A 24,771-nucleotide genomic window follows, 5' to 3' on the forward strand; every position below is an offset into this window, starting at 1 on the left:
CAATTATGTTTTTACTCTGTATGTTTTTACTTTTCATAAAATTTGGAAAAAATGTCATTATTTAAAATTTTTTGTTTCCCTCTCTTTTGTTTCTTTTATTATTGTTTTTCCTCTGTTTCATTTTGGGTGGATTTGATTCCAGTGCCTTCAAGTTCATTGATATTTTCTTCTGTAATATTTAATTAGCATTAATACCATCTAGTGTATTTTTTAACCTAAGAGATTACTATCTTCATCTCTAAAAGTTTGACTTTGTTCTTTATTTATATTTACTACATGAAATTTTTCCTCTAACTTCAACATGAAAAACAGTTTTAACAACAGCTTTAGGGTCCTTGTCCACTTACTGTCATATTTTCATGTCTGGGTCAACTTCAAATCATTCGTGTATTGTTTTCTGCTGTGGCTTGATAGCCATGTTTTTACAGTGCTTCTTAACGTTTGACATGTAGCTTTTACTTTGTGGATTGTGAGAATTGTTGTATTTGTTTATTTTTGAGCTTTGTTCTGGGACATGGTTGACTTAATTGAAAATACCCTGATTCTTTCGAGTTTGCATTAAGCATTTTTAGTTTGCACCATAGCAGTGTTTTGTGGAGGGCTAATTTTCCTCTACTATTAAACTATGAATACCTTAGTCAATGTTAGGCAGTTATGAGTGTTTTTAATCTGAATAATAGCAACAGCTCTTAGTCACTACCTTTGGTAAATTTAAGGAGTATTCCAGCTAATCTACTGGAGTTTTTGTTGTTTTTGTTTTTGTTTTTCCACCAGTGTTAGGTAGTTGCCGCATATGTATGAGCCAATCAAGTGTTCAGCTGAATACTAGGAGGACCGTCAAAGCTCTCCAGAGTTCTGTGTTGCTGTCCTCTCTCCCTGCTACTACCCTGCCGTGGGAACCCTAGCTCTCTTAGCCTCCATAAAAGCCCAGCGCCAGCCCAGGTCTCACACAAACTGCTGAGCTTGCCTGCATTTGCTCTTCCTGTGCAGTAATCAGCATACTCTCTGCTGGCAAGCTGTGAAAATTGTTGGACTCGCCTCCTTTGTCATATCTCTCAAGTATTATAATTGTTGGCTGGTAGATATAGAGTTTATTGAGAGCCGTGATTGCATATATCTTGTCCATATTTTAAAAAATGGTTTTTCAGGCTAAGCAGTGCTGTTGCTGTTCAGGTTTCAGGCTCTGTTAATCCATCTTGGTCTGTCTGATATCCCCCACCCACCCCAATGCGGTGCTCCTTTTACTGCCCTCCAAACTGAGCTATCTATATCTGTTTTGAAAACATCCTATTAGGCTAAGTTATCCAATTATCTTCTTGCATCAATCAGCTATAAACTTCATAATTTTGAAAACTACAGCAGCCCTGCAATGTCACCTATCCAGAGATAGGTCAGTCCCTGAATATCTCATGTGGCTTTCTTCTTCGGTGTTGTTAAAAACACTGAAGATTTGTTTTGTGATGGTGAAAATTATTGAATGCGGCTAGAATTTTTAAAAAATACTATACATGTGTGTGTATATACGTGTGTATATACGTGTTCTAGTTTTTATAAAAATCCAATAAAATATTTATTATTGAGTTGGCCAAAAGGCTTGTTTAGTTTTTTCCATATAATGGCTCTACTAGTGCTTAGGTGTCTTTAACTTCATTTGAAACAATTTTGTTAGATTTAATTGTGACAGCTGTCATATCAGCATGCATTAAAAAATAACTTATCAGAAATGGTGACTTTTTGTACAGCCATTTAATATTTAAGATGGAAGAAAATATGCAACATGTTTTTGGTATATTGACATTTTGGCTAAATAATTCTTTGCTGTGGTGCTCTTATACATTAGAAGATGTTTAGCAGCACCCCTGGCCTAGACCCTCTAGAAGCCGATAGCAGGAGAGAGCTGACATACTCAAAATATCTGAAAAAGTAAAGTTTATTTTATGGCAAAACTAAACAGACTTTTTGGCCAACTTAGTATATTGGGCAGCACACAGAAAAAGCTCAATATGTTACTGTTATTAATAAAACATATTATTAATTTTAAAACAAACTCTATTCTATTTAATTTTTTCTTAGATGGTCTTGAAATCTATCCTTTTGTTCAACCCTTTTTAATTTCTTGCTTGAATTACTGAAATATCCTAATAAGACCCTCACCTTTTAAGTTCAGTGCTCAAATATTCCATGAAAGTATTATTCATAGTAATTACTTCTCTATTTAAATCCATTCATGGTTTTGCATTCCTTACAGAATTCTTTGAAACTAAGTAATACATTCAAGTTTTTTTTCCCCTGCTTCTCCAGGTTTACTTCTCATCACCACTGCTCTTACTTTCTATGCTACAACCATATTTAATCACTTTTAGTACCCCTGATGGGTCACGTTCTCTGGCATGTGTGGGCCTTTTGACTGAAGGACTTTGTTTCCTGCCTCACCCTTATCTTGGTTTTCATAACACATTATTTTCTTTCAAAATTCAGCCCAAGTAACCCTTCCATCTTTTCCTGATCCTTCAATCTGTTTTTTAATCTATTTTCTGTGCTTCAGTAGTATTCTGAGTATTTCTCTATTGTAGCACACAATAGTTTATATGTTAAGCATCAATTTTGTCAAAAGATATGACTATCTTTGTTTCCATACCCAACCCAGTGTCTGTGGTGGCATAAGGTGGTTAGAGTTATGACACAATATGAGTAAAGTAATATGGAATCCAAGCATGATCAATTTTAATCTAGGACTTAAAGGGCAAACATTATATAGACTTCCATGTATCCTTTATGGCATATAAGTCAATAATAATTGATTAGTTTTTGCAACTTTTCTTTGCTATTTTTAACTTATTTGTTATTTCTTTGTCTTTTCCAGAGTAATGAAGTCTAGCAGGTTTCAACAATGCGGTAGACCCTTGATAACATCACAGGCTGAGGAAGTGGATTCAGGGGAAAAGGTTAGTCCATTGCTCTCAAGAATGCAATAACAAAGTCTTCCAGGGTTTTTCTTACCATCACTGATTCTCCCAACCACAAACAGCACCACAATGGACTGAACCAAGGAAAACTGCAGAAAGGAATAGTTGCCACTTGGGGAACTAAGGAAATTGATCATTAAGAATATTCACACATTGAAATGCTACATACATTTTACTGGGCTCTTTAAAAAGCTTATTCTGATATCCTATCTTATTGATATATGTCATTTTTAAAAATTCTAGCTATAGCAAGACAAAGGTATTAAAGAAAATATCTGAGATACTCTTTAAAATTTCCATAAATGGGATAAGTGGACTTCCCCATAACAAATTATTCATCAGCAATCACCTAACCATCTCTGTAAGCCAGGAAAATACAGTTAAAGGGGTACACATAAGGAAAGCAGCACATAGGACAGCTTTTAGCAGTAGCATCACACAGGATTTGTCCTAGAGAGCAAGAAATTGGCCCCCAAGCTAATTTAAACTTGTCAAGCGTCCTTTGTTCTTTCAAGAAAGCAATTCCCTTTATAATTGTCCAAAGGTCTCAGACGTGGTCTTAATATTGCTCCAAATATGACACTTCCCTGCCCTCACTACAGAACTAAAAATTATTTTGAAGGACATTTTAGGAAAATATGTTCCTATATAAACTTAAAGTTATAAAATATTTAATATCTAAGGATACCACTGTAAAATATTCAAGACATTCTCTAACGCAGATGTCAGCAAACTATGACACATAAACCAAATATGGCACATTGTTTGTTTGTTTTTTATAAATAACTATTTATAAAAATAGCCATACCCATTTATTTGTATTATCTATCATTGCTTCCTCACTTGATGGGAGAGGTGAATAGCATCAGAGATTATATAACCCTCAAAGCCTAGAACAGTATGAAATAAGTATTATGAGATCATACTCATTAAAACTATTATTGAAATCTAGTGTGGCTGACTATGAAGTTCATACTTTTAAACACTTGATTATACAAAATTTATTTTTATTTAACAAATAGTTGTTTATTATAGGCCAGAGTGTGTTATAAGTGCTTTTTGAATTTAAACCCAATTTTAAATGTATAAACTTTGATATCCACAGGGGACAATAATGAAAATAAAAACAAAAATGTATATATGTTTATTGTTTTGAATCTATACATTTCATAATTATCAGCCTGTAGTTTTTACATAAATATTTCAGAAACAGGGAATGTGGAGAAGAGATTATCTGCAACTTCTCTGGAGAAATTGGCTGGGGAATAACTCTGAAAGAAAGCAGAGAAGGAGAGGTCAAAATGTAATTTTTTGAACTCACATAAGCAAAAAAAGGAATGAATGAGAATATGATAGTCTCACCTCTGGCCAATTTTAGGAAATATATGGGTTATATTTTCCACCAGCCTTAGCAACAAAATCATGTATACATAGCATTGGTGGAGTGGTGGGAGCAGAAGGCCATTTGCAGAGGTTGGAGGTAGAAAAAAATTGTAGTAGTTTCACATGAGCTGGTTCTGAAAAGATTGATAATGATATCACAAAAAGAGCTAGGCCACTGAGGAGGACTGAATTGGAATATTTCTTGTAGGAAAAGTGACAAGAATAGGATAAGTGACATAGTGCAAAATACTAAAAACTTAGAAGCCAAGGTTCAGAGATGAAATATTTCAGATATGTTAAGGTTACATGATTTGGTTTTCCAAAATAGAGTTTAAAATTAAGTGTGCTTTTCCTAATAGAATATTGCAAATAATCAGTTACTTAGGAAGGCACATGTGATGAATTGTTCTGGATGTCCTTGAAATGGGACAAAGGACTCAAGCATGAATCAAGCATGGTGGGATTTGCCTCAGTGTGAAAACAGGTCACTTTAACTTCTCTGAATTTTATTGCTTACAAAATATAAGGAGTTTTTGAATGGTAGGAATGCCAATATATGGGTGTTTAAATTGTCTATGGGTGTTTAGTGATGAGGGGAGCTATCATTAATTTTTTAATATTGAAAGTTAATCGATATATGAATATGAAATAGAACTTAGGTAAAACATCTATACAGCCAGGAAGTGACAAAACTTATTTTTGTTTAATATCATAGTCCCTCTGTGATTAAATGTAATTAGCACTGTGTTTCATGCACTTGGGTACAGCTAACTACATTTCATAAATACACTCCGTCCCCAGTGTTTTTCCTAAACAGAAAGGAAAAACTATAGGTTTTCATTTCTATGCTTTTATATAGCAGGCATTAGGGACAGAAAGACCAATAAATCACTAGAATCTGTATATCTTCTGTATATATAAGGAAATATTCAGCCAGCTGTCAGCCCATGCAGCTGAGAACCTCAAATGAGCTGACCTACTTCTAGTTCTGTGCATTTCCTTTTCTATCTCAGTTAATTACACCTTTAAAGACAACTCACTTTGTTTATTTAAAAAAAAAGAAAATATTCTTGTTTTTATTTTGAGTATTTTGTGTATGTTATATATTCTGTGATTCTTTTTGTTTTTTTAGTATAAAACATTCTGTTTTAAAGAAATTTTCTATTTTTCCTCCATTTTTAACCACTGCATTTTCTGTGTCAGAAAAGTCTTTCGAATTTCCCCAAACAGCGGTCAAGTCTCTGCCAAGTTAATCAATGCCATTTTGCTCCCAGGAGAGATGCTTTTCTCTCATTTCCCAAATGCCAAATGTATACCAGAAAATGAGCATATACAAGGTTGAAAAACAGAAAGTGTGTGAGAATCAGAGAAAGGGACCTAGATTCTGTCTCATCACCATTGTTTGGGCTAGTGTTTTATCCTTTATGCGCGGCTTTATAACTGTCTATAAAGTGCAGAGTATGACTGTGCCACACTCACATTGTCCCAAAGGAATTAAGTTATTTCTTCTGCAGTTGTTTCTCACAATGAACATCTCAACCAATACTGTAATATATATTCTATATATATCACATGAAATAATCCATTAATATATGTAGATATATTTCATATGATGTCACTGTATCAGGGAAAATTTTCTTATGTCCTCACAAAATGTGCAGTTTTACATAGAGGTCAATTCCCACTGTGTCAAATCTGTGCTTAACACAAGGCCATGCACAGAGAATTTTTAAAAAATAGGAAGATTGTGAAATTAGTGTCAGATGTATATACTATTATCATTCAACATCTTTCTGTATGCATCAGTACTTAAAAAATCAGAGTATTTCTAGAGTAGTCAAGATAGGTTTATGCTACATTGTGATATCAAGTAAGTCCCAAACTCTTTATAGTTTAATATAAGATTTTATTGTTTCTTCATTTAAGTCGATTGCTTGCTAACCTGCCCTCCTGGCTTTTGAAACTGGCCTATTTTAAACACATGGGTCTGTGACATGAATAAAGGTGAAAAAATTATGGAGCTTCACTTTCATTCACTAAATGTAATTGAGAAAAGAGACCTTATCTACCTTTCAATCTTGAGACCTGAACACATGAACACGTGTTCACTGGTTCAAAAGGACAGCTTAGCTCTATGCCTAGAAAAGTGAACTCACTTGGTAAACTGAAAGCATTGTTTATGTTATAATGCTTCTGAAAAGTATAGTTCTCAAAAATAAAGGTTCTCAGAGGTTATTTGAAACAAATTTGGCCAGCACACACTCGCAGTTATACAGGTTGCTATTTTACTACTTCGAGGCACATTAACCACTTAACTGAAGCATTTTTAATTGCAGAGATAACTGAAAAAAAGTCTATAAAACTTCAGCGTTCTGAGGCATGACTTATACCTGTAGTAGTGATTTAATTCAACTGTTGAGGGATAGGTTTTCTTTTATTACCAGTATTTATCTCTATATCTTTCTATTCTTTCTTTGAAGCTTAGAAATTACAATTCCAAGAGTAGTGTTTATCCAGAGTTCTGTGAGTGCATTCTGTTCTGTCCTTGAGAAGCAATAGTTTGAGATCTGGAGAAGAACCGGAACCATTTTTATCTCCATCAACAGTGCTGGCAGGCATGTAGGTTTCACAGGGTCACATTTTACAGTGTCCTTTGTCCCTTCCTCATGTATCCATTTTATGCAGCAATTTCCTGAATGGTTTGGATTTATAAGAGGTAAAAACTCTCTTGAAGGAGTATAATTGTGATAGAATAAAAACATCTCACCAAAAATATAAATAAATAAATTTCTGCCATATTTCTCAGAACCTGTGACCACATTATGTTACATGACAAAAGCGATTCTGCAATTGTGATTAAGATTCAGGAAATAAGATGGGAGATAATTCTGGATTCTCCAAGTGAGAACACTCTAACCACACTAGCCCTTAAAAATGAGACTCTTTCCTGCTTGCGGTCAGAGAGACATGTGAATATGGAAGAAAAGTCAGAGAAACAATACAGAGGAAGGAGGGCAGAAGCCTTGGTCTGCAGGCAGCCCTTGGAGGCTGGAAAAGACACAGAAACAGATTCTACCCTAGAGTCTCCAGAGAGGAAGGCAGCCTTGCTGACATTTTAGTATGGTGTGAGGTGCTTTGGACTTCTGACTTCCAGAACTGTAAAACAACAGATTTATATTTTTAAGCCACTGAGTTTGTATTAATTTGTACAGCAGCAATAGGAAACTAACAGAGGTAATTTCCCTCATCCTAGATAGGAACAGACATTATAAATTATTTTAGAAATAAGAGAATTGCATATTGTTGTTTAAATAGTCATTTAAATTGTATAGAAATTAGATTTTGCATTCATAATTTAGTGGATATTCTGCTCTTTGGAGATTTTTCATATTTATCATCTTCCCACATGAGTCAGTGTGCCAAAAAATATGTGGATGGGTTACAGGGAGTTAGTAAAGGAGCTTTATAAAGGAAAAATCGGGCGGAAAACAAAAAAAATATCTTTCTTTTGTTTTGGCCTGTTTCCCTTGAGTCAAGAGGGTTCCATCATTTTTGGTGGACACAGTATCCTCCCCTTTCTTAAAGAAGTATGTAAATACTCATTTATCCAAATAATCAAGGCCTGACTCTCTACTCACCAGTTATAACAGCTGAATGTAAGGATGCTTCTACCCAAGTAGCAGCAGAATATTAAAATTGTCTCAAGTAAATCACCTTTATTTGTAACAATTTAAATTGTTAGCAGACCAATTAGCGTTTACTCATAGATGACTTATTCTCGAAGATCCTTTTATTTCTAAGTCACTTGAAAAGACAAGATGTTTTTGTTAGTTAATGCCCAGTGTAATTAGCTTCCATTGAAATATTGATTTTACATTAAGGAAGAAAAATGCTAAAGTATTGGCAGCTGAATGTTGTTTTAATAAAGACTGACATTTTACAGATAAAAAAGACATTGTACTTGTCATTGCCATGTCATTTTTGTGTAATTACAATTTGTACATGACTTTTCACAGCAGTATTTAGTGTAGTTAGATATTAAACACTCGGTACCTGGGCATTTAATCTCTTAGTCAAAGAAGCCATGTCAAAAGCTTTACATCCGGATTAAATAAACATGTTATCCTACATATATTATACATCAGGACGTAACAATACTTTCTTTTTCCTCCTAAGAAAATCTTTCTTAAGAAACTTGCAAGATTTTTTTCCCAAGGCATAAACTAGCTTTACCAACACTATTTTAACTCTAGTAACTACAAAGTATTTTTGATCTTGGCTTCATTAACGACTGATGGCATTGAAAAAAAGCAAGGCATGACTGAATCAATTACTTTGATAACTTCCATTTTGTTCTTTCCTATGTGCATGTGTATGTATGCACATACATGTAGACATGTGCATTTGTTTTCCTCTGTGGAGAGAAGGTGATAAGTGAAAATCTGAATTATTTTATTGACATTATTTTCTTTTGTGAATAACACCAAAATTAAGTACTTAAAGAAATCCCACTAAGAATATTAGTATTGAGGGGTTATAATCAGTATTTATTTAAAACTCTGTATGATAAAAAGTAGGTATTTGCACACTTAGAACCCTATATTGTGTCATTTTTAATTAATACTTTATATTAATGTTGTATAAGCATTTTTCTGGATCAAATTTGGGTATTTTTTTATTTTTATTTTTTCCTTTTATTTTTTGGTTTTTCAATTACAGTTGTCCCATTTTTCCCCCATTGCTCTTCCCCACCCAAACCACCCCTTCTCCTGCAATCATATCCCTCCCCATTGTCCATATCCATGAGTCATTTATACACGTTCCTTGACTAGACCCTTCCCTTACTTTTCCCCCTTCTCTCCCTCCCCCTCCCCCCTATTGACTACTATTCTACTCTTTGTCCTATTTAGTGCGTTTGTTTGTGTTGTTCTTTAGTTTCCTGTATTAGGTGATATCATATGGTATTTTTCTTTCTTTGCCTGGCTTATTTCACTAAGCATAATTCTCTCTAGTTCCATCCATGTTGTCACAAATGGCAGGAGTTCCTTCTTTCTTTCTGCTACATAGTATCCCATTGTGTAAATGTACCACAGTTTTTTAATCCACTCATCTACAGATGGGCACTTAGGCTGTTTCCAGCACTTAGCTATTGTAAACAGGGCTGCTATGAACATAGGGGTGCATAAGTTCTTTTGAATTAGGGTGTTAGGATATTTTGGGTATAATCCTAGCAGTGGAATCGCTGGTTCAAAAGGCAGTTCCATTTTTAGTTTTTTGAGGTAATTCCAAACTGTTTTCCATAGTGGCTGCACCAGTCTGCATTCCCACCAACAGTGCAGTAGGGTTCCCATTTCTCCACATCCTCGCCAGCATTTGTTGTTTGTTGATTTGTTGATGATGGCCATTCTGACTGGTATGAGGTGGTATCTCATTGTGGTTTTTATTTGCATCTCTCTGATGGCCAATCAAATTTGGGTATTTAAACATGATGCAAGTTAGTTCCCCAAATGACATCTTCAGAGATGTCTTTGCTCTTTTGTTCCATACATCCACCTGCCATTAGACATCTATGCTTGGCTGAATAACAGTTTTGGCTAAATTATTTAAATAAAATAATAATTTTACTTACAGTCACCACATCATTATCTCCACATTCCAAAAATCTTATTTGCTTCTATGCTCCTCATCACAGTTAATAACACTATCCAATAATGGTATAAGTTTTAATCCATCCTCTACCTCATCTTTGTTTACCCCTGGCATCTCTGCCAATTTTGTGCCTGGAATGGGCTAAGGTTAAGTCTGCCCAGTCCTCATGGCAGCATTCTAGATTCTGCTTTCCTAAATACAATGATTGAGGCAGGACAGAAGTCAGGGAAAGCTCCAACAGGGGCAGTGAGGAAGTAGGAGTGGACATCACAGACCATAAGCTGCTAGGCCCTCTCACCAGGGCCCCCACCTCTGTGCATGACCAGAGGAAAACAGTTTATGGTAGCAAGTCCCTGGTTGGTTGCGAAGTCAACAACAAGGACTGGTTAAAACCAGATCAATATAAGATGGAGGAAATATTGACCAGAGATTGACCCCCCAAACCCATTATACCATCATTATAATGAAAACTGATACCATCAGTAGAAGGGAGGCTGAGGGGGACAAAGGCCATGACACATCTGGAATGGACTATATTAGAAACAAGATGCCCCTCCCAACCAGAAGGTGGAGAAAGAATTTGGTTCCACAAGGCTCAGAAACAACCCACCATCGGAAACACATAAAATCCCAAGATCTGACTGACCATGGTGCACAAGTCACTTGTGAGTTTACCCACATGCACTTGGATGAGTACTTTCACTTCTCTCAGAGAAGAGCCCTTGTACTCTTGCAACAAGGGGAGCAGCAGGTGGTGGCAGCCAGCCCGTGTCTACCCCTTGTGCCTGTCTCCAGGGCCCTGCATTCTGGCCTCTTCTGTTCTCTGCCTAAATAAAACTTGCTTTTGCTTTCACTCGGACTCAGGTTGGAATTTTTCCCTGTGTGAAGTCTAGAACCTGCAGGTCACGGAGCACCTAGGTGCCCCATTTTGTGTCCACCTCTGGTGACGTGATTGGTCCCTTGTTACAAGGTCTAGCAAACCTCCTCAGAGTTGAGCCTTGAAGCCGGGCTTGGATCCCAGGCATTTTGAATATTGACAGAACTTTGGCCCATTCTAATCCTTGGAAATCTCTCCAATTTGTTTGCCTGCTTCTCAAATGAAATCCCTTTTTAGAACACCTAACATATCGCTTTTCCTTAATTCAAACTTTTTGCAAAAATCTGCTTTTTCAGATTATTTTTGCTTCCCATGCTCCCTTTTTATGATTTATCCCAACCCCACCACAATCCTAAAGGCAAACAATCAAAAACTTACATACAATGCAATAAGAAAATAACTGAGAGTGAAAGAGAAATTTAATCTCAAAATAAATTTGGCTGTGTGTGTGACTGTTGTTTATTTATTACATGTATGTATTATTTTGTACATATTGTTCTTCATCCAGTTGTAGGTAGATTTGATGTAAGATGGCAATAAGTATCTTTGTTTTTCTTATAATAACTGCCAATAATAAGTTTGTATACTCAGGAGCTTCTTGCTGACCTATACATCAGCAATGCAATAATAACTTATATCAAATTAAAGGTAAAGATATATGCATAGATATATAGATATAGATTCAACTACCAGAATAGATTTTTTTTAGCCCATGGACCCCAAAAGGGCTATGAAATTTTTGAGATTCTTAATAGTATATGGTATATGTAAAAATGTATATTTGAATTCTTCTAGGTCTAATAACCATAGTTGCCATCAGATTTTCAAAGGGCTAGTGATTTTCATAAAGGCCTTAACACAAATGTTTGACTTTCTCATACTCCAAGGTAACCAGGAAGGTAACTATGCCACTCCTTCTAAGAGTGAAATAATTTTTGGATTTTCATACAAGGGATCAAATGAGTGGTATACTTTATAAAAGCTAAGAATAATTGTGTAGGCATACTGACTATGTTTCTCATTAAACTACTGAGAAAATGTGAAAAGTTTGTCTGTATACCAGAAAGACAGAGATAATTTGGAAAGAACACAATACCATAACCTCCCTCCTATACCAGCTAATTTTAGGCTCCCAAACTATTCACTTGTTCTTCTCTGTAAACTAAAATGTGTTTGGATCAGTCTGAAGTCAAGTACCAATGGTGGCAGTCGCTGACAGAGTAGATATTGGGAGTTTATGCATCAAAATTTGGTTACACTCTAATTGTGAGATGCAGAGATTTCACTTTATTATTTATTTATTTATGGTTTTTCAATTACAGTTGTCCCATTTTTCCCCCATTTCTCTCCCCCACCCAGCCCGCAATCATAACCCTCCCCGTTGTCCGTATCCATGAGTCATTTATACACATTCTTTGACTAAACCCTTCCCTTACTTATCCCCCTTCTCTCCCTCCCCTCTCCCTCCTATTGACTGCTATTCTGCTCTTTGTTCTATTTAGTTCTTTTGTTTGTGTTGTTCTTTAGTTTCCTGTATTAGGTGATATCATATGGTATTTTTCTTTCTTTGCCTGGCTTATTTCACTAAGCAGAGATTTCACTTTAAATAGTAAATGCATTAAAAATCTTTTACATCAAGTTCTCATTGGTGTGGCTTGGTTGGGTGTTCATCCTGCAAGGTGAAAGGTCAATGATTTGATTCCCAGTCAGGGCACATACCTGGGTAACAGGTTTGGTCCCTGGTTAGACACGAGTCCAAAATGTAAGCAACACAAAAGATATGAGTGTATATGACTATCCATATTATGAGTCTTTGATAGCAATAAACATGCTTTAGTAACTGTCTTACCTGAATTAAGAATAAAAAGTTTGAATTACTAAAAGAGAGAGCAATCATTAGGAGAATAAATAGGTTAACAAAGGGTTTCCCATTAATTCGGCGATGCATGACACAAATAGGGCAGTGAAAGAACAGTTACAGTCTCCTGTGGATATAAACCATTGCCGGAAGGAGCTATTCACTTCAGAGGGAGGTACAGTACCAGATACCTTGATCATTAAACATATTGCCTCCAGTTTATTCCTATGATAACTAGCCTCTCTTTTTAAAATTGGGAGAAAGTATCAAAGATATTATAAAATATCCCAAAACCCTAGGAGAAAAGAAATAATTTCACTGGGCAAAATAGAAAGTAAAAATTACATTAAAAGTTAAAGTCTGTAACTGATAAATCCATCTCTGCCTAAACTAAGACCTAAGATGAAGGACTTTACTTTGTGTCAGAGGGGTTGTAGAGCCACAGAGCCTAGACCGTTGTGTGTGTGTGTGTGTGAATAATTTTGATTGATGATAAGATTTTCTTGTTAGCAATAACAAGAAATTTATACAAACTTTAACAATAATAAGTAAAAGTATATGTATATACATGTAAAATATGTATTATGTGTGTACATGTAACTATATACAAGTGATATATATGAATCGGTGTCTGCAATAACTATTTCTATTTGGATCAGCTTGCTATTTTGATTCAACTCTTGCTGCATTTGATCTGTATTATCTTATTTTTTTTTAAAGAAAGTATTAGCATCCTGCCCCCAATCACCTCAATACCTCATAAAAATATAGCACAACATTTTGATGCTGGTTGATGGTCCACGAGGGAAAAATTTTTAGAAGCATCATTTCTGTCTTTGGAGACTACTTATTTGTCATAATCCGATTTTCAAATTAATAGCTATTATTGGAGCTTTATTTTAGTACGTTGTGTGCATGTCATTATCTTAACAGGCATATTCTCTTTCTGAATTTTTCTCTCTTCTTCCTTTCTCCATCAAGTTATCTATTTCTTTTAATTTTTTTAGCATCATGAGTAAATAGTATCTTACAGAATTTAAGAACTGTAAGCACCATATTAATCTCCATATTAGTGACATCATTGCTAATCCCAAGCAATAATCTAATGTGGAAACACCCACAGTATCAATGATGGAAGTACAGCGCCTAAAAAACATTAAAACCAGAGCTACAGATTCTGTTTTCTAATACTTGGAAATCATGTCAGTATGGTGAAATTAAAATTCCTGTTTACAGGTATGGCATCTATCGATAAGCATCGTGGTCAAAGGCTTCATTTCCTTTCTGTCATTTGTTAACCTCAATGTCCTCATCCTCAAGGTAAGTCTTTACCTGTCTTTGGACTTACCCTCCCTGAGACCTGCCCAACTGTCCAGCCTACTAGAGCCAATTGTTAAGGAGTTGGTCTACAGTGACTACCTCTTATAGACACTTTATTTTGCAGTGTGAATTTTCTGTTTCTCTCATTAATAAGCAAAATTTATTTCCCTATCCTTTGTATGTAGATTGTCCTTGTAAATTTTGTTGACTATTACAACATGGTAGAAGTAATATTATGTCACTTCCAAGTGAAGTCCTCAAAAGACATTTCAGATTCTGCTTCAACTCTCTTGGAACCCAGATGCCACATGAAGTGATGTAGCATTTGGAGAGTCTATGAGAAGCACACTAGAGTGTCCTTGCAGAAAGCACCACACAGGTGCCATGCTTGTTCAGTAGGTCATATGAGATTGGCCAACACCAGCTAACTGCCAAAATCATGAGTCAGCTCTGCTGATTCCTTGGGGAGTAGAGAAAGAGTCATCTCAGCTGAGAGTTGTCCAAATTGTGAAACAAAATTGTGAGGAAATATGCAGAGATTAAAACTTGCAGTGACTTATTTTTTAAAATGTATTGATATTTGATATAATACTTTTCACACATTTGGAGTGTGACAGAGAAGGAAAGGATGTTCCTTCTTCTAAAATGTGTTATATAACTATATATTTATTTACTATATTTAGAATAGTTCTTCCTTTATGTCACAAAAACAATAGCAAACCATTAGGTAATTAATATTTAATAACTGCTGAATTTACTAACAACACAAATATTGAGTTCAAAATCATCACTATGTAAATAAAATATACAATTGTAAAACCTCTTATATTATGGATATTATAATATTAACACTTTTTTTCCATTATGAATACTGACAGTACCACATATATGGATTATTCTATGAGGGCCATTATAATTTTTGTTTATATTTATTAGCATTTAATTTTATTCTGGCATTTTAATACATAGGATGTTGTTTACTTTAGTAGTTATTTCATTTTAATATTCCTATTTTTTTAATATCTTATTTTTAGAGAATTTTTAGGTTTAAGCAAAATTGAGAAGGTACAGAGATTTCATAGGTACCCCTGTACCCACACATGCCTAGCCTTCATCATTATCAATATGCCCTCATCAAGTTGGTGCATTTGTTAAAATTCATGAAACTACATTGATAAATTATTACCATCCAGAGTCCATAGTTTACCTTAGGGTTCATTTTTGGTGTTGCACATTCAGGGGTTTGGACAAACTTGTTGATATTTATCCACCATTATAGTTTCATGCAGAGTATTTTCAATGCCATGAAAGTCCTCTGTGTTCTTCCTATTTATACCTCCCTCCACAGTATACACAGGAAACAACTAATCTTTTTACTAACTCCATACTTTTGCCTCTTCCAAAGTGTTGTGTAGAGCAGAGATGAAATGTTGAGTGGACGATTAAGCTAATATTACTATTAATAATACCAGCAGTGTTGAGGCCCATTTGAGGCAAGAAATCATAAACTTATAGTTAGGTTAGAAAGATTGATAAATAAGATAGATATAGATATGTTGAGTTTTGAATTTCTGTAGTAATAGTCATCGATGTGTATGTTAGAAATGTTTTATAATTATAAAAACTTTCTGAGTTTTTATGTAATACAAAAATTGACTACCAGCTTGTCCTTAGTTTGTGATATTTTGGGATTCAGAAACAAATGTACATCTTTTCATCATGGCTTCTGGTATAGTGGATAATGAGTAATTCATTCTCTTAATCTGATGCTTACTTTTAAATCAGCCTTGAATGTATACATAGTGTAAAGAGTAAAGTCAGGATAAACATTTGTTTTAATAGAGTTGATTGTAAGATTCAGCACTCTAATTCTAATAAATTTTATCTCTTTCTGTGTAAGAAATCATTTAAAACATTAATGGATAATTTTAAGAAAATAATTAAAATAAATGCCCCCTTTTACACATTTCACCATATATTTCAAAATGTAAAATTTCCCTAACTGTTGACTATGAAAGTCCATTTCTAGGATGTTTTCCTTTTAACTTATATGCGTGAGGAAAACCAGTTGAATTTTTATTGAACCAGCTTTTGTAGTACTAAAATACCGAAATAAATATAATGATTATCAATGGTTATATAAATTATCACATATCCATAAGTGACATAAAACTGTAATTAAAATCAAGTTCCTCAAGCACTAATATTAAGGCACAGACATGCTATTGTGCTGAATGAGTAAATATAAAATATAGAATATATAAATTATGTTAATATTTATATATAGACTATACATACAGTTAAAGTTGTGTGAATGGTATAAATTAAAGCAGTTATAGCAGTTATCTCCTAGAATAAAACTATGTGTTACTAAAATATAACATTTTAAACTATTTGAGTATTTTTCCATTCAGGTATGTATGCCTCTGGCCTTCTCTCATTCTCTTCTCTAGCTATAGACACACACACACACACACACACACACACACACACACACACACACACACAGAGCACATCATTTAAGGTTTAATAAGATATAAACACATGAACAGTAACACAACTTGTACATGGAAAAACCTAAATTGTAACTGTAAAAAACTATATTAGACATAAATGAATTTTATTGCAATAAATATTTTAATATTTTAAATAATGCTCAAAAGAGTTTGTAAAACCATTACTTTTCCTTTTTTTTATTTAAGATATATAGGGTCCTTCTGGAAGGAAAACAATAAATTTCACAATTTCCCATATTTAAAACCATAAATTGTCAAGTTCTTAGAATCAGGAGATTGTTGATCTCACACAATACTCAAAGTATTAATTATAAAAAGATAAGGGAAATCACAAGAAACAAACAAATAATTTCTCTGTTGCAGTAGCCTGATCCTGTCAGCTTATGCCCCAAATAAAATGTTCTTTCACTAAAATACATTCTGGTTGTAGATTCCACATGCAGAGTGTCTGCAGAGTAATACACGTGGAGACACACTGCTTCTCAAAGGCAGTTTCAGGTTTTGGAACCCATCCCTTGAGGTGACACAGTGAATGTTACTAGTTAAAAGTCTCTTAAATTATTATCAATATATAATCCTTTACATTTTTTAATTGGGTTATGAAAATTTAGTTGTTTGTTCAATTTAATTCCTTAAAATACACAGTCATTTTCACCCCAAAATACAGGGAGTAGATACACTTAATGCTATCTGCTATGTTTTTTCTTAAACTCCAAATCAGGAGAAACAACAAGAAACAAAAAAAAACTTTATTTGTTTAAAACTTGGAGTTACTCAAAAATTACTCCTGAGACTATTAATATAATATATATCTACTCTAGTATGTAACTGTATTTCATACAAAGAAACATTGCTAGTTTATAATTTTACATACTGTTAAACTCATTCATATCAGTTCATAACCATAATAGTTTAATAAATTCTATCCTAACATCTGAACTCATGTTAGAAGGTAAAATATTTTAACACCAGAGTTTTAAATTGCCTATTGTCAACAACATCAGAACTTCTCATAGAAACCTATATTTATTTGCCTTCAGTAGAATTGTACCTATTTAGAGGCTAGTGATTACCTGCAGTTTGGAGTCAAGTGGCACAATCTGCTTAACATGTGACTACAGTGACACACAAGTCTTGGCAACACTAAAAGCTATCCGTTTTTAAACCTATATCATATTACTAAGTACTGTTTTTACCCAGTTTCCCACAACCGCGGGGATGGTTTGAAAACTAGAATGATTGAATTACAGAATTCTATTTAATGTAGCCATCTAATCCAACATTGTTATTTTACTTCTGGAGAGAGAACAGAATAGGCTATACAGTTGGTTCAGACAATTAGTAGCTATGTAATGTAGGGAAATATATTTCACCACTTTTTTCCTCAGATGTTCATTTAAGATACAGAAAATACAATGTTTATTATACTTCTTCTCCTTTAAGGACTGTGTAGCACAATCTAAATAAAGCATCTAGTAGATATTCAATGACTATCAGCTCAGAGTAGCATTAGGAGGAGCAGGACACTGTTTTGTGGTTTCAGTAATACGGAATTCCCTCAATTACTCACAGCCTGTAAATCATATTAATTTAATACAGTTTTATGTATACAGTACACATTCACATAAAACAAAAATTGTAAATCTTCTTATTCTCTGATCATGTTTATAGGACTATTCTGGGTTCTTTTTATTGAGGTAAAATTAACATAACACAAAATCAACCATTTTGAAATGTATAATTATGTGGCACTGAGCTCATTCACAATGTTATACAACACTCACCTCCATCTAGTTCCAAAACATTTCATCACCCCAAAAGAAAACTCCTTATCTACCAAATGGTCACTCTCCCTTCACTCTCATCCAAGTACCTGGAAAGCACTAATCTTTCACTCACTATGGATTTACCTATTCGGGGTGTTTCATATAAAGGAAATCATAAAATCATAGGTGGTTTTTTAATCTGGCTTTTTTCATTTAGCATAAAGTTGTCAAGGTTTATTCCCATTATAACATGTATCAATATTGAGTTTTTAAATGGCTGAATAAGATCTCATGATAAAGGTATATAATAATTGTGCATACATTATTTCATAGACATGTGGGTATTTTCCATACCTTGCTATTATGCCTAGTGCTGTTAAAAAACATATGTGCAAGGTTTTCTTTCAATATTTTTAAATAATTTTAGGTAAATATCTAAGATCTAAATTCCTGGATCTAGTGGTATTTGTTTTTTAGTTTAAAACATTGGTTTAATTTATAATGGAAGAAAATAGGTTTTAATTATAATAAAAATAAAAGCCTTGGAGGTTTTATTTACTCCCCTCCCACCCCCAAAAAAATAAAAACAAAAAACACCGTGAGCTAAGAGTATGACTTGGCTATTTAAAAGTCAATGTAGAGCAGGAACAATATATGTAACTGTGGATTGCTTATATGCATGGTATGTATATGTGTGTATAATTTAAAAATAAAAATAAAATACATGTATTAATTTTACTTTTAAATTACAGTTCACACTCAATGTTATATTAGTTTCAGGTGTATAGTACAGTGGTTAGATTCATATAACATGGAAAGTAATCCTTCTGCTAAGTCTTGCACCCATTTAACATTATATATACTTATTATTATATTACCGACTATATTCTCTAAACCAGATGTTACATATTGGTGACTATTTTATAACTGCCAGTTTGTGATTCTTAATCCCTTCACCTTTTTCACCCAGTCCCCTGACACCCCTTCCATCTGGCAAACATTAAATGTTTATTCTCTGTATCTATGAGTTTGAGTCTGTTTCATTTATTCATTCATTTTGTTTTTTGGATTTCACATATAAGTAAAATCATATATTTGTCTTTCTCTGACATATTTCACTTAGTATAACCTCTAGGTCCATCAATGTTGTTGCAAATGACAAGAGTTACTTCTTTTTTTATGGTCAGGTAATATTCCATTGTATATATGTATGTATCACTGGTTAGACCTTTTAATCATTTAATTATTGATAGGTATGTGGTTATTGTCATTTTATTGTTTTATTATTTTTATAGTTCCTCTCTTTTCCTTATTATCTTGCTCTCTTGTTAATAAAATTCTTGGAGTGTTGTGTTTAGATTCCTTTCTCTTTGTTTTTTTGTATATCTCTTATACATTTTTGGCTTGTGGTTACCACATGCTTTATATATATAAGCTATGTTTATTGCAGTCTATATCAAATTGACAGTTGCTTAAGTTTGAATACATTCTAAAATTATTACCATTTTTATTCATCCCCTCCATGATTATGATTTTGTAATTATTTTTACTTCTTTTGTATGTATATCTTAATGTGCTGTTGTAATTACACATGATTTCACTACTTTTGCTTTTTAACGTTTCTATTATATTTAGTGTTCGCTGACACACTGCTTTTATTATGTATTTGACATTATCAGTGAGAATTTATTTCTTTGTGATGTTTTCTTATTCACATTTTTAATTTTTGTTTTCTTCATCATCTTAAAGAAGTCTTTTTAACATTTCTTTTATACTGGTATGGTAGTGGTGAACTCCCTCAGCTTTTTCTTATCTGGGAAGGTCTTTCTCTATCCTTTGATTCTAAATGATAGCCTTGCTGATCACCTTGAATACAGCATGCCAGCCCCTCTGGCCTGCCATGTTTCTGTTGAGAAATTAATTGACAGACTTATGGGAGCTCCCATGTAGGTAACTGCTTTTCTCAAGATTCTCTTTGTCTTTAACCTTTGGCATTTTAATGATGATGTATGTTGGTGTGGGCCTCTTTGGGTTCACCTTGTTTGGGATTCTCTGTGTTTCCTGGACTTGTAGTCTGTTGCCTTCACCAGGTTAGGAAAGTTTTCCATCATAATTTCTTCAAATAAAATTTCAGTCCCTTGATCTCTCTTTTCACTTTCTGATATCCCTATGTTACCAATGTTGTTAAACTTGATGTTGTCCCAGAGGTCCCTTAAAAATCCTCATTTATTTTTAATTCACTTTTCTTTTTGCTTTTCCGATTTGGTTTTTTCCACTACCTTATCTTTCAAAATGCTATTCAATCCTCTGTTTTTTCTAATCTGTTGTTGATTCCATCTAATGTATTATTCATTTCGGTTAGTGTAGGCTTTATTTCTGACTGGTTCTTTTTAATGGTTTCTATTCTTTTATTCACTTTTTTATCTTTTCTATCTCTTTGTTGAAGTTCTCACTGAGATCATCAATTCTTTCCCTAAGTTCACTGAGCATCCTTATAACCAATGCTTTCAACTCTGCATCTGGTAGATTTCTTGCCTCCATTTTGTTTAGTTCTTTTTATGGAGTTTTGTCTTGTTCTTTAACTTGGGACATGTTTCTTTGTCTCCCCATTTTGGCTACCCCTGCTCCCCATGTTTGTTTCTATGTCTCCTAGTCTCCTAAGACTATGTCTCCTAATCTTGGCAGTAGCCTTATAGAGAGGATGTCCTATCATGCAGTCTCCCTGATCCCCTGAGCAAGTTTTTTTGGGAGGGTACCTATTGAGGGTTGTGTGTGCTGTCCTGTTGTAGTTGAGCATTGACTGCTCTGTCACATCACTGAGCAGGATTAACTCTCAGCCTGACTGGCTGTGAGGGCTGGCCATGACTCCAGTAGACAAGGTGTTATGCAGGGGCTGACCCTTCAAACAGAATTCATTTCAGTGGGGCTCTGATGACTTCCAGGTCAACCACTTGGGTGTGTTACTCATGGCACTAATTTGATGATGCTCTGGTATGGTCTGACACTAGCCACCAGATATGTTTGGAAGGGTTCTGGTACAGGTGCTGCCTATTTTCAGCCCAGGACCACCTGATAGGAACTACAAAGTGAGCTTTGGATGTTAGCTGCCTTGCTGGGTTTGAGGCACTTGGGAATTGTTATGCCATAATCTGAGGCCACTTATGCTATACTTGGGGCTCTTTAACAAAAGGTACAGAGCATGCCCATGCCAAATGCTGCTTCTTTTGGGTTTGTGAACCTTTAAGAATTTTAGAAAAGTTCACAGTGTGGGCCCAGGCTGGCCACTTGTGTGGATTAGCCTCTGAAAGAGGTTTGGGCTGGATGCATAAATTGGGTTGGGTGGATCTCAAATAATCACCAGGGTGGGATGAAAGCCTTGTTCGCCAGGTTGATTGAGACTCAGATTTGTCCCTTGCTGTACCTGCAGGCTCTTTGAGGTGAGAGATGAACAGAAGAACAATGATATATGCCAACACGTTAGTCTCAGAGACAGCTGCCTCTCTAGCCCTCACCCTGAAACTAGAAAATTCAGTTCTTCCTCATATGTCCCTGACACTCTGTGACCTGATGTCCCTTCTGTAGAGCTTAAGGAGTGTATCTGTGAGTGAATGAGCCTGTGCTCAGGCCCATCAAGAGAACAACTGGGTCCCTAACATCCTTTCATCTCCTCTAAACAGAGTCCCTGCTGTTTTTCCCAGTGAGCTGTTCTAGGGACTCTTCCCAGCCCTGTGCCCTGTGCTGGGGAGACTATTGTTGGACTGAGACACTTAATCCTCTGGTCCTCTGCAGCCAACATATCCCTCCTGATTCTTAACTGCCACATGTAGATGAGGGACCACACTGTTTTTTATCCCTCTTACCAGTCTTGAAGTGGCTTTTTAAATAGTTATAGAAATTTTGTTTACCTAGTCTACAGGTGATACTCAAGGGTGATAGTTCTATAATTTCGTTATAATTTTGAAGTGATCACGGGATGAGGTGAGCACAGCATTTGCCTAATCCACCATCTTGCCTGGAAGCTGTGTGGCAATTTTTAATTTGACTTATTTTTTTTAAATCACAAAACTGATTCCTGCAGTAGCTTTTACTATTTTATGTTTCCATCAACTATGTACAGGAGTTCCAATTTCTACTTTGCCAGCACCTGTTATTTGGCAGGATTGTTAAATTTTTATTTAAGTATAGTAAGTATACATGGGGAGGGATATAATTATGGGAGAAGGGGTGGGCTGGGTAGGGGGAAGCATTGGGGAAAAATGGGACAACTGTAATTGAAAAAAAAAATGTATAGTAAGTATACAATATTATATTAGTTCCAGATACACAATAGTGATTCAACATTTTTATACCTTACATTGTGATCACCCCACTAATTCCAACAATCATTTGTCACTATGAAAACTTAATCACAATAATATTGACTATATCCCCTTTACCTTCCTCCAAATTGAAAAGGATCGATTTGTTCGCTGTATCTGTGTGTTTGTTTGTTTTGTTTGTTTTGTTTTTAAGATCTCACATATAAGTGAAATCATATGGTATTTGTCTTTCTCTCTCTAACATATAACTTAATATAATACCCTTTTGGTTCATCCTTGTTGTCAGAAGTAGCAATATTTTATTCTTTTTTATGACTAATATTTCATCGTATATAAGTAACATTTCTTCATTATCGATTTGTCTATTGTATACTTAGGTTACTTCCATATCTTGGCTATTGTAAATAATACTGCAATGAACATAGAGATGCATGTATATTTTATTTATTTTCTTATTTTTAAATAATTTATTTGTTGGTTTGTTTATTTTATTTTTAGAGAGAGGGGAAAGGAGAAAGAGAGGGAGAGAAACATCACTGTGTGGTTGCCTCTCACTTGCGCCCCCAACTGGGGACCTGACGTACAATCTAGTAATGTGCCCTGACTGGGAATCGAACCAGTGACACTTGGCTTGCAGGCTGACATGTATTTTTTAAATATACTCAGAAGTGGAATTGCTGGGTTGTAAGGTAGATCTATTTTTTTTTTTTTTTGAGAAAACTCCATACTGTTTCCCATAGGGGTTGCACCAGTTGGCCCAAGGGTTCCTTTTTCTACACAGTCTTGCCAACACATGTCATTTGTTGACTTTTTATTAATAGCCATTCTGATGGTATAAGGTGATATCTCAAAATGGTTTTGAATTGCATTTCCCTGATGATTAGTATGTCTTCTTTTGGGGAAACCCCGACAGAAAACCCGGAGCCGGAGTCCCTAAGGCGGTTTGACGTTGTAGTCAACACCGGCAACTCCTGCGGCGCACCTGAACCCAAGCTGTATCGACTCCGTCTTTCCCTTGGACCCTTCAGCTGCGAAGAGAGGGGGGGACTGCTGCATGGGCAACAGCAGACCCTCCATATTACCCTGCCCAGGCTCTGTAGCTTCAGCATCATCGCAAGATGTCGATTCAACACGGGAGGAGACAGATACCATGTCACTCCCGAGTCGGACTGCACAGCCATTCTCGGCGGTGCAGATAGACTCTTAAGAGGCTACACCATCGTCTCTCGAGACGGACGGCTGCCGACGAGTATGTCTTCTTTTGGGGAAATATCTCTTCATGTTCATTTGCCTATTTTTTATCAGATTGTTTATTTATTTTTTATTGAATTGTATATTTTCATATTCTTTATGTATATATCCAGAGGTGGAATTGTTGGATCATACATTAGATCTATTTTTAATTTTGTGAGGAACTTCCATTATTTTTCTTAGTGGCTGCACCAATTTACATCTTCATCAACAATGCACAAGGATTCCATTTTCTCCACATCCTTACTAATGTCTGTTAACTCTTAGTTTGTTGGCGATAGCCATTCTAACATATGTAAGGTGATATCCCATTGTGGTTCTTATTTGCATTTCCCTGATAGTTAGTGATATTAAACACCTTTTCATCTATTTGATTGGCCCTATGGATGTCTTCTTTGGAAAAACTTTTAATTCCTCTGCCCATTTTTTAAATCATATTATTGGGAGTTTTTGGTTTGTTTGTTTTGCAATGTGTTTTATTTTTTTGCTTTTGAGTTATATACATGTTTTATATCTTTTGGATAATAATTTCTTATCTGATACATGGTTTACAAAAATTTTCCCCTATTCTGTAAACAGCCTTTTCATTTTGCTAATTGTTTCTTTCGATGTGCAGAAGATTTTAAGTTAGATTTTCCCCATTTTATATTGTTTTTGCTGTTTGTGCTTTTTGTATCACATCAAAAAAAAAAAAAATCATTGCCAAGACCCATGTTGAGGAGCCTGTTCCCTACCTTCTCTTCTAAAAGTTTTATGGTATCAGGACTTACATTTAAGTCTTTGATCCATTTTGAGGTTTTTTTAGTAAGTATTGTAAAACAAGGTTCCATTTTCATTGTTCTTTATGTGTCTTTCTAGTTTTCCTA

The sequence above is a fragment of the Furipterus horrens genome, unplaced genomic scaffold (assembly GCF_987537825.1).
Source record: "Furipterus horrens unplaced genomic scaffold, mFurHor1.1.pri manual_scaffold_4, whole genome shotgun sequence".
NCBI lineage: Eukaryota > Metazoa > Chordata > Mammalia > Chiroptera > Furipteridae > Furipterus > Furipterus horrens.